The sequence below is a fragment of the Heterodontus francisci genome, chromosome 8 (assembly GCF_036365525.1).
Source record: "Heterodontus francisci isolate sHetFra1 chromosome 8, sHetFra1.hap1, whole genome shotgun sequence".
Lineage (NCBI taxonomy): Eukaryota > Metazoa > Chordata > Chondrichthyes > Heterodontiformes > Heterodontidae > Heterodontus > Heterodontus francisci.
Window position 1 is genome coordinate 81,358,373 of NC_090378.1, and position 11,821 is coordinate 81,370,193.

Consider the following 11,821-nt stretch of genomic DNA (forward strand, 5'->3'; position numbering starts at 1 on the left):
AGCCTGCTTTTTAAACTTTACTTGTTAAAGGTAAAAAGAAAACTTCAGCTGGCTACCAGTAGCAATATTTAATTTCTACTGATTTGATCATTGTAAATCTCGCTGGCAGTCAGAGGCTGGCAATTATTGATTTGCGCACACATTTTAATATCTATTTATGGAGTTGTATTTTTTCCTGCTCAACAGTGATGCAAGCATATGGTATAAACACAGATCCTCAGGATGGTGATAGAACATTAGCTGGTGCAGTGTAATTAATGACTGCATCTCCATGATGCTATCTCTATTCCTTCCATTGCCAGGCTGAGTAACTCCACTGACTTTATCAGCACTAAGCATTTAATCCTCTGGGAACAACAAATGGGATGTCACTTTATCATTTTCTTATCTACTGTCTCATCCATCAGTAGATCCACAGCTCAGAGTGGTCTGCAAACCATATGAAAAGTTTGACCTGTAACTCTAATTCTGCATTCAATTCAAACTTTACTGACAATATTTCTCATTGATTGAGGAAAGAGTCTTTGGAAGCCATTATCTGTCAGTAAGTCATGGATTTCTCCGAGGTTGCCTTGGACATGGGCTGTGTGTTAGGAGAGGCAGGAGTTTAGATGTGGAAACTCCAGTAAAACTAGGACACTTAAAAAAAAATCTAAGACAAATGGTAGAAAAATAGGAATGATGAGAGGAGATATTTGAGTTCTAAAGCTAGTCCTGATATCTGAGTAGCATAATTACCACAATAATGGAGGATTTTTACGTCACAGTGCATGACTTAAAATCTATAAAATAAATCCAGCTCAGAAAGTATAGAGTGCTTCTATCATCTTCAAAGTTAAAATGTAGCTGATCTAGGGGTGACTAAATTCTGTTGAAGAGGCAAGACTTAGATACACACACATCTAAACTGGAACAGAGCGAAAAAAAACATTAAAAGTTACTAGTTTTTTCCTAAATTACTCAATTGCTGCAATTCTTGAACAACAAAACAGTAAATGCAGTTTTTGTATTATATTTAATCATTTTATATTAAAGGGAATCAGATGTCTAGTAATAAAATCAAGAAATGCTGGAAATACTCAGCAGGTCTGGCAGCATCTGTGGACAGAGAAGCAGAGTTACCGTTTCAGGTCAGTGACCCTTCTTCAGAAGATGTCTAGTAGGTTAGCATTAAATGGAAAAAAAACTTACAGAAGAGCAGGGGCTGTGCACTGAACAGCTAAAGACACCTTAAAACATAGTGATATGCTGCTGGCTATGTAGCTAAAATGTCTCAATGTGTGCAGACCGTTGTAAGAATTGTTTGCTGACGGGCATATACTCATTCAGCACTTCCTAAAATTAGAAAGGCATCTTACATTACTTGTAAGTCAGAAGGTTGTGGGTTCAAATCCCACTTGAGGGACCTGAACATAAAATCTAGGCTGACACTCCAGTGCAGTCCAAACAGAGTGCTACACTGTCAAACACACCGGCTGAATTCTTTCTGCTCTCGGTCACGTCCCACTGCTAGGGCTGAAAACGGGAGCCAAACTCACTCTGGTGGGCGGTGGGACCTGGAGTGGCATTTTGCCAGTACCAGCCAATTACGAGGCCACTGCTGGGGCCGGCATCCAATTGAGGATGGTGGCCTGCCCCCAAGAGCTGCCAGCCAATTAGAGGGATGGCAACCTCAGCAGTGCCACCACTAGTGGTGGCCATTGCTGAGGCTGCATCACCAGGGATAGGGCACCTAAATGGCGAAGCGCCCTCGATGACTGGTGAGTTTGGTTCGGGGTACATACGGCCAGCAGGCAGGCCCGGCGACCATCGTGCACTGACGGGGTGGGTGGCAGCCATTGTTGTCAGGGAGCCCTTCAGTGGGCCATGGAGCACTCATCAAGAAAGGCCCCCCCCCCCAACCCCCTGGAATCTGCTGGGAAGGTTTACCTGACAGTTTCCCCACATGGCGGCAGATCCTCCCAGGCGGGCAAAATGCCTGTCGGAGTGGGAAGTGGTCCTTAATTGGTCACTTAAGTGGCTCAATTGGGCATCCACACGACCAAGGTTCCCAATGCCTTCCCCTACCATATTGCTAGCTCTCTTACCTCTCAGCCCATCTCCAATGGGCCAGGAAAATTCAGTCATTGTCTTTCCGATGAGACATTAAATTGAGGCCCCATCTATCTTCTCAGGTGGACCTGGAAGATTCCATGGCACTGTTTGAAGAAGAGCAGGGAAGTTCTCCCCAGTGTTCTGGCCAATACTTACCCCTCAACCTACATAAAGAAACAGGTCATCTGATCATTAACATATTCCTGTTTGTGGGACCTTGCTGTGTGCAAATTGACTGCCGTATGACTAGACTTCAAACAACTTAATTAGCTGCTTTGGGACATCCTGTGGTGGTGAAAGGTGCTATATAAATGTAAATTTTCCTTTCTTATTGCTAAAATAGGCTCCAAGGTTTCCTTTATTTTGACAAATACTTCTTTTCTACTCAACGATAGTTAAAGTTCAATATAAGGTCCAAATCCATCCAAGACTTGAATCCTGCTTCCAAAACCAGTGAGACTCTTCTAAAATCTGTGTCAGTCCTCTCCAGGTTACAAGAAAAAGCTTATTGCCTGATTTCCAATCTCTCTCTCACCTCTGCCCTTCAATCTGTCTATTTCTGTCATACTGTTTCTTGTTACCCTCTGATTTATTGTTGGTATCATTGCCACTGAAGTTTCGTCTCATTCATTTTAAGCTTCAAATATGCCGTCTTTCATGTTCTACCTACTAGCTGAATCCTCATTGTGTTGAAATCAATACTTGTTATACTGTTTCCTACTTTAACTCATTCCTTTTCAGGACTTTATCAGCTATACATTAAAACAAAATCCAAAAACCTTATCTTCCTAGGCTTTTCATTTAAAATTTCAAATATCCATAAAAACACACTGTCAAACAATCTGTTTCATCAGGAGGTAAGAACTTTATTTTTAAAATTGAGATGGAATCTTTCACGCCATTCCTGTCAGCATCCCCCTTATTCTTGACATTGCTTGGCCCCAGTCAGCGTAAATACCAGTATTCTCACATTTTTACCTGACAGGGTAGAAATGTTATGCCATTTCAAGAGTATCAGATGCAGTGAAGGACATACAGCTAAAGGAGAGCTTATGCAATGGGAAATAATCACCTTTTCAAACTAAATGAATTATCAGAGACTGAGATTTCTTATTCATTATCTCACTATATTTTCAACACAAATGTATTTTGCTTTTTTTAAAAAACTACATTTTCTGCCCTCCTATCCTGACAGTGCAAATTTGTGCAATGGTACAGTTCCACAGATGCTGAACCTTCTGTACCTTAGCCATTCTTCATGTATGAGTCGGTCAGGTTATTTGATCATGGGGAACATAATGATCAAGTTCCATTCTAATCTCACCAGAGTTCATAGATGGGTAATTCCATCAGGGATCACTGAATAGCAATGAGAAGTGGAAGACTTTGCTGTTTTTGTTATCCTCTTGATGACTTAGAGTGCTGAGGACAACTGTAGTATCCCTAAAAGCTACCTCAGAAAAGGCCAACTAACTCAGCAAAGGCCACGGCTGGAGCTTATGGCTCAGTACTACACTTGGCAGTACATTTGTGGAAAGGGCTGCTCTAATTTATTCTTAATCAATGACTTGAGTCTTAAGGATACTTCTAGAATCGCAAATGAAGCATGTATTTGGCATCACTTTTCCCAGAAAGATTTGAGTCACCTAATTCTGAGTTATTTTGAGACTATCCTTTTGTTCTTATATTCTAAGCTCTCTTTCACTATATTCACTGTTAATAATAAATATGAACGCAAAATGAACTATGAGAGGAGCTGATAGTTAAAATGCTATTTTCAGATTAAACCCTCAGCACAAATGAGCCTTTGTTAAACACTTGAATTCTGAATTTGAACAAAAATGATTCCAGATGCATTTCGGCATTTGACTTGATCAACTCCATCACCAAAGTTACAAATGAACCTCAGAGAATTTCCAGTAGCATAGTTCCACAAATGATGGAGTCGGAGAAATTTCACAGTTAAATTCTACATATTGAAAGAAAATTAACTCCACAGTAATACTCATTCCTACCGACTTGTTTCATGGTGGGGGGTTGGGGGGGGGAGGTAGTGGTGGTGGTGGTTGGGGGGGGGGCGGGGGGGGGGGCGGTGGGGGAGCGAGGTGGAAATCACCACTCCAAAAAAGCACATTTTTTTCTTAATCAGAAAATAATCTGTTCATAAATCCTTGGCATCTTTGACTTTATATGTATATAAAATCAATTATAACATATAACTGTGTAGATGAAACAATTATAGTTCTAGATACAGTTTTAAGTACAATTTTGTTATAGCAGTGTTAACTATGTATTGTTTGACTTACATACAATAGTACATAAAATAAAATAATATCAATATATAAAAGAATCTTGTGCTTAATGTACACCTCATGGTCACACCTCAAAATGTTCCACTCAAAAGTGTTTACCACATTTTTACCTGAATGGCTCATGTATCATATTTATAAAGTAGCAACAAATTGTAACTGAACATATAGGGAACTTATCAAAGAACAAGTAACAAAGGGAACAAAAACTACCAAAAAAGTATTAAAAATTCAGAGATATTACCAATCATGAGTCCACAATCAACAAATAGATACTAATAAAACAGTTAGCAAGGAAGAAGTAGTAAACCAATGAAATAACTAATGTATTTGAAAGTTCTTTTGGGTGCCATCTTGTTCCACCAGTTGCCTGGCTACATACTGATAACAAATACAATTTATAGCATAACAAATATAGAAAAACTCAAATAAAATTGAACTTACCCATGCAATTGCCCACCTCCTGTTGTAAACCAGGCTGGGATCAATGACTTGGCAAATTGTATATCGAGGACTGTGGATATATTCGTGCCACACAAGTGCCAGGCAATGACCATCTCCAACAAGAGAGAATCTAACCATCTCCGCTTGACATTCAACGACATTACAATTGCTGTATCCCCCACTAGCAACATCCTGGGGGTTACCATTGACCAGAAACGGAACTGGAGTAGCCGTATAAATACCGTGGCTACAAGAGCAGGTCAGAAGCTGGGAATCCTGTGGCCCCAAAGCCTGTCCACCATCTACAAGGCACAAATCAGGAGTGTAATGGAATATTCTCCACTTGCCTGGATGGGTGCAGCTCCAACAGCACTCAAGAAGCTCAACACCATCCAGGACAAAGCAGTCCGCTTGATTGGCACGCCGTTCACAAATATTCACTCCCTCCACCACCAACGCACAGTGGCAGCAGTGTGTACCATCTACAAGATGCACTGCAGCAATGCACCAAATCTACTCAGGCACCTTCCAAACCCGTGACCTCTACCACCTAGAAGGACAAGGGCAGCAGATGTGTGGGGACACCATTACCTGCAAGTATCCCTCCAAGCCATGCACCATCCTGACTTGGAACTATATCGCCGTTCCTTCACTGTCGCTGGGTCAAAATCCTGGAACTCACTTCCTAACAGCACTGTGGGTGTACCTACCCCATATGGACTGCAGCGGTTCAAGAAGACAGCTCACCACCACCTTCTCACTGGCAATTAGGGATGGGCTGGCCTGGCCAGGGACTCCCACATCCCATGAAATGAATAAAAACTAAAAGAGCGGAATTTTATAAGAACGGAGACGAGCTTGAAAGAAGGCACGGCGCACATGCGACTTGTGCGCCGCTGAACCCCTGTGATATTTTATGCGGGAGCTCATTTAAATGGAGGGGGCGGAACAGCCGCCCCCAATGACGTAAAAGGGGTGGCCGCTCCGTTCCTGGCTATGGTCCCGCGCCAGTGCCATTTTTAAAGGGCTTCAAGCCCTGCAGTAAAATTTGAAATATTGAAGGGACATTCATTTGAAATTTGTGTAAAAAAGTAAATATAATCTGGAATCCCCTCTCCACCCCCACCGCCCCCCAATGTTTGTTTTTGGGCCTATCCCACGAAAAATAAACTTAATTCCCAACCCAAACTTTTGCCCCCCGGACCTCGTTACCTTTGCCCTTCAACCCCTTCACACCATCCCCTCAGCCAATAGAAAGTGGTTCCCCACTCCCCCCTTGCCCTGAGAATGTCACTCCTCCCCTCTCCCCACTAGTGTCACACCTCGATTCTCCGTATGGAGAACGGAAGGCACAGGAGTTCTGGCCAGAATATCGGCGTGAGACGGCCTTCGCTGCCAGGTAAGTGTTTATGCATTCATGTTAATCTCATTAGCATATGTAGATTAAGGCTCCGCTGTCGATGGGTGGGTTGGGGGTGGGGGGGCGGGGGGAGAGCTGCACCGAGACCGGTAAAATGTAGTGCGGCTTTCCCCGCATCGGGGGTCTTGGTGGGCCTCTCCCTGAGGAATTTTCCAGGCCCCCCCCGCCATGACCCTCGACATCGGAGGGCTGATAAAATTCAGTCCAAGAGGGCAGAGGAGCCGGGTGAAGGGAAATTTAGAAATCTATACAGAAAAATCATGGCAATGGGGCAATGTAGTGATTTGTGTAAAAGTGAGCAGAGTGGGACAGGAAGGGACAGAGAGTTTAACGCTAATAGCACAACAGCGAATATGGCCAGTGCAAAGAACAGTAGTAAAAAAAGGCTCTTTATCTGAATACACGAAGTATTCGTAATAAGGTAAATGAACTAGCAGCACAAATAGAGATAAATGGTTTAGATTTAATCTTCAACACAGAGATATGGGGCTGAATGTTATGCAGGTGGTGGGGATTCTGATGTTGGGGCTGTTTGGAGGACCTCTGGCTGCATTTTATGGTGCTCAGGCAGTTAACTGCCTGGTGCCGGGGTCTCCGTCCCTTCAAGGATGGGGATTCCACCTCCAAGAGCTGCCCAACAATCAGAGGGCTGGCAGTTCAGCAGTCCCAGCAATGCCACCAGGAATGGTAGGACTGCAGTTGGCCTGGGACCAGGAGCAGCGCTGGAAGTCCGGAGTGAAGGTAAGTTAGGTAGGCTCGATGGGGCCAGTCAAGCAGGCCCTGGATTGGTTGGTGAAGGCAGAGGGGGTGATACGGGGAGGTGGGGGAGGCAGCCTTTGTTGCTGGGAGCACTCCATGGACCACAGAGTGTCCAAACAGAAGGCCCCCCCCCACCCCAGCCCACAGGGACACCAGCAACCTGGTGAGCAGCCTCAGTTGAGAGCCTCCTTTTTTTTGTGTAACTCTGGCCCTTATTTTATCTGGGGTCCAGATTTCAGTGCGCGAGTTGTGTCAACTCAAACTTATCCGCTGCAGCAAAAAAGAGGCCTTTGCATCTTAACCCCATGCCTGCTTTTGGGTGGGAAATCTGTTCAATTACTGCTAATTCACACAGCCCTGGAGGCCACCTGCCAAACAGGTAAGTGCATGGGATTAGCTGCTGGGTCATCCTGTGGTCAGAGGGATGCGCAGAGAGGCAAGCTTCCTTGTGAGCCCCAGAAGAGTACCCTTGCTCTTCCTGGCCCTACAAGGAGAAAAGAAATTAAACCCCTCTCTTCAGGCCTCTTCTTGCTCCGATCTGCTCTCATGCTAGGTTGGCCTAGCAGGAAACCCACAAGAGTTTACTGCTCAGGTCTCCTAGTAAAAATTGCATATGTTATAAAGGACCCGAAGGTCCTTCAGTGGATGTCCTTGCTATCTGCTTAGGAGAGCAGGTTAAAATAAAACCTGTTGGTAGCTGGTGGATCTGAGGCAGGTAAGTAACTTGGGTGATTTTAACTGCTCATCTGTCTGGTTTCCGTCTGAGGGACAGGGTTATACTCACCTCCTCTATTCCCTGTGAAGTGACTCTCGTTAGTTTAAGTTGGAGATAACAATGCAAATATACATACCTAATAAGTATAATGTAATGTCAGGTATAATGTATGTGTTTATAGTATGACAGACAGATTCTTCAGATTGAACAACTATCATGGAGAAATCAAACAGTTTTTTGTTTTCATTTAGGTTTGTAATTTTAAGTCACATGATGGATCTTAACAGTAAATCTGTCTCTGTCTGTGTCTTAATGTCTCTGTTGAAGTCTGTGTGCTATTCTCTTTTAATCTTTATATCTCTTTGTCTCTGTACCTCGATGCTTTTCTCTGTGTTTTAATATGCCTCACACATATATGCTTTGTTTTTGACTGTTCTAAATTAAACTTAAAATTGCCATTGATTAACCTTTGGTGTTAATACTTAAGAAAATTAAGCATTTAATGAAAATTGGATTATGTTGGTGCAATTTTCCCCAAAACAAAAAGAAATTATTTGGCCAATTATCAAAATGTTTCACATTAACACAAAGTGGGAATAAACACACATCGTCACCAAAGCAGTAACAAAGGTTGATAGTCACATCATCAATCTTACTCTTGACCATAGTGAAGGCAAGATGTGTGATACCACATTCAGTCTCATACTGCTTGGGCTTCATACCAGCAGCATTACATGCGGAGTCTGATACAAAAATAAATTTAACAAACTTCCAGGCAGTACATTGGAGACATATTAAACTTAATTTTGAATCATTTTAATGTTACGAGAGACAGCACAAAAAGAACTTGTGTGTGCATATAGTTACGACCGAGGCAGGAGGAGTGCACTGTCTTTTCTAGTTCCACTTCTCCACAGGTCACAACATCTATTTAAACACCTGGTTAATGATACAGCCAATGATATACTCAATTTTTTATCCCAGAATAAAATACACAAACTAGGTTTCTTTAATAAACAACTAAATTATCAGTTCATTATAAAACAAGACCAGTAATGAAGCAAAGCAGTAACACACTGATTAAAATATGAAAGATCCCTTTTTAAAAAATTCCCCAATTACACTCACACATACACTGGAAAGAAATACAGAAATTCACTCTGCAGAGGTCAGTTACAAAAAAGGACAAAAAAAACTACTTTGGCCCAAATACTTGCTAATTCTTGACAGAAAAAGAAAGAAGATATGGAAGGAATTCAGTTGTCTATTTTCTGGTCTGGCATCTGGGTATACAGAGATGGGTCACTGGGTTCGTTTCAGAAGCAGTCTGTTCTGGAGATGTCCAGAATTATTCTAGTAGGCTTTCTGGGAGAAATGTGGCATCAAGGTTTTTCCATCAGCATACACCAGTATCGCAGGATTTTTTTTCAGCTCCTCAGGAGCTATACGGCACCAGGGATTTCTTTGCTCTTCCACACTGAATCGTGGCAGGATTTCTTCAAAAGGGTAGAGAAGGAGTTGAGCTTGGTGATTTATTTTTCCTTGGCAGGAGAGCACCAATGGTCTTCAAACAGTTCACACCACAACTAACTGAAAACAATCCAAACCGCAGAGAGTCGAAGTCCTGACCTCCTTGACAATAGCCTTCTCCGCAACCATTTTTCCCCAAATCACCAAGGGTTCTGTTGTTTTCTGAGCCCAAATCACAGGTGGCCTCCAGCACAGGTGGCTTTCAAACAACATCTTGTCCTGTTGGTGAACTTGGTAAAAATAACACATCTATGGAATCTTTTCAGTTTTAACACAAGTCCTCACAAAAATAAAATATAAAAGAAAATGGAAGCACTTTTGAAACAATATATATCGTCATTTATGACTTCAGAATGTCCCAAAATGTGTCACATCCAAGGAAGTAATTTTGAAGTGCAGGTACTGTTGGAAGATGTGAGATGCAGTGGTGTGCAGCTATTTTTGAGATGCCACTAAAGTTCAGTGCTGATCCTTGGAGAAAGCCAGAAGCGAAGAGGTTCACCGCCACAGTGACTTTGGTGGCCACTGACAAGGTATAGCGACCAGTGCTGCGAAGTACGAGGTCTTTGGTGATGAGGGCATAAATATCTGTAACCATCTGCCTGTAGAGTCATAGTCTCTTGTGGCACTGGTTCTTGGTCATCTCCAGGTAGTTCCATCTTTGGTGGTCATTCCTGTGTTGAGGGTTTGACCTCCGTTGCCTTCCTGCCCTTATTTCCTCTTCCATGCCCTCCTGATACGCATGGTTCGGCCCTTCCTGCGGAGGGTGTTGTCATCACCAGAGGAGTGCCAACCCAGTTCAAGGCCCAGGCGCTGAATGTCTACTCTCCCTGCCACCTGTGCAGTGCCAAGGGCAACCCGTTAGCAAGTGTCCAGTCCTCCTTTGCCCCGTTGACCCACATATTGGGCCGGGGTGATGCCCTAGGGCAGCCATGACTGGTTTCCCACTTTTTACCCGCCTGCCTTCGGCTGGTCAGTTTCTAAAGGCACGAGTAAACTGTCTTCCCCTTTACAAATTAAATGGCCATCTTCTGACAAGGTCTTAATGAGCTTCTAAACTGTGTTGACTGGCCTCAATTGGAGGGAGAGCCCTCCCCCCGCGCTGCTGATTTTTGCCGCGCTGGGAGCAGCATCTTGAAATTGACATGCAGTCTGGCACCGGTATTTCCGGGGCCCTCCTGCCTCTGTTCCATCTTAGTGTGGCCCCGAAGATTCAGGGTTTCAGGAATGGATGGGCTGAGGCAGAGATGGAGATGGGTGATATTACAGAGGTTGAATTCAGCCACCTTTGGAGGGAGAGGAAGTTCTGCTATCAATGCTAATGGGTACTCAACTTATTTCATTACTGACAATTTTTTCCCAAAATCTTACAACTAATATTTGTTATTGTTCACATTTTTCAATATCCTGGCGTGACACAAAGGCTCAAGCAGATGTAATATACCCTGGGCCCAGTCATTCTTGTGCTGTTCGTTTGTTCATGTCCACCTGTTGTTTTAATGCACTATAACACAAAAACTGCCCCAAAATAGAAATTTTTTAATAAGTATTCCTTTCCAAAATTTTCTTTGACTTTGATTGTTGTATAATAACACCATTATTCAGTGGAATTACTTTTGGTTACTTTCTCCTGGGGTCTTTACCTTTTCCGTATTTCCAGACATGCCACTGTTAAGATGTAAGATGGTGAGAGACATTGGGCAGGATTTTCAGCCCCTTATGAAGGCAAGCACATAGACATGCCAGTTGCTAGCTCTATCCTGCCCCATGCGGCGTGCTGAATGCGATCATGTGGCAGCCAGCCAATTAACAGCCTTAAAACACGGGGCCTGTCCAACTAATGAGCGGGGACGCACACCGAGGCGATGATGGCAGCACCACCTGACTCAAAAGCAGGTGCTGATGCCATTTTTAAGGTGTTGCCTAGCTGTTAACGATTGTTTCAGCAACATTGTTGAAGAGTCCTCCAGCAAAAGTAAAGACCCCTGCACCCCTCCCCCAGAACTGAAGACCCCTGCACTCCTCCACCAGGATTGAAGACCCCTGTACCAGAACTGAAGACCCCTGTACCCCTGCACCAGAATTGAAGACCCCTGTACCAGAACTGAAGACCCCTGTACGCCTGCACCAGAATTGAAGACGCATGTACCTCGCCACAAGAATTGAAGACCCCTGCACCAGAATTGAAGACCCCTGTACCCCTCCACAAGAATTGAAGACCCCTGCACCAGAATTGAAGACCCCCGTACTCCTGGACCAGAACTGAAGACCCCTGTACCCCTCCATAAGAACTGAAGACCCCTGTATCCCTGGACCTGAATTGAAGACCCCTGCACCCATGGACCAGAACTGAAGACCCCTGCACTCCTCCACCAGAATGAAGAGTTTAAGGGCTTCACATCTCCTCATCTCAACTATGCCTGATGTGGAGCTCCATGTGTCCAGTCATGGGCACATGAGACTGTGTCTCATGCGTCACCCAAATGGACCCTTGTGCCCCTACACTCGTTCACTCACTCTCTTGTGTTGACACTCCTGTCACACCATCAG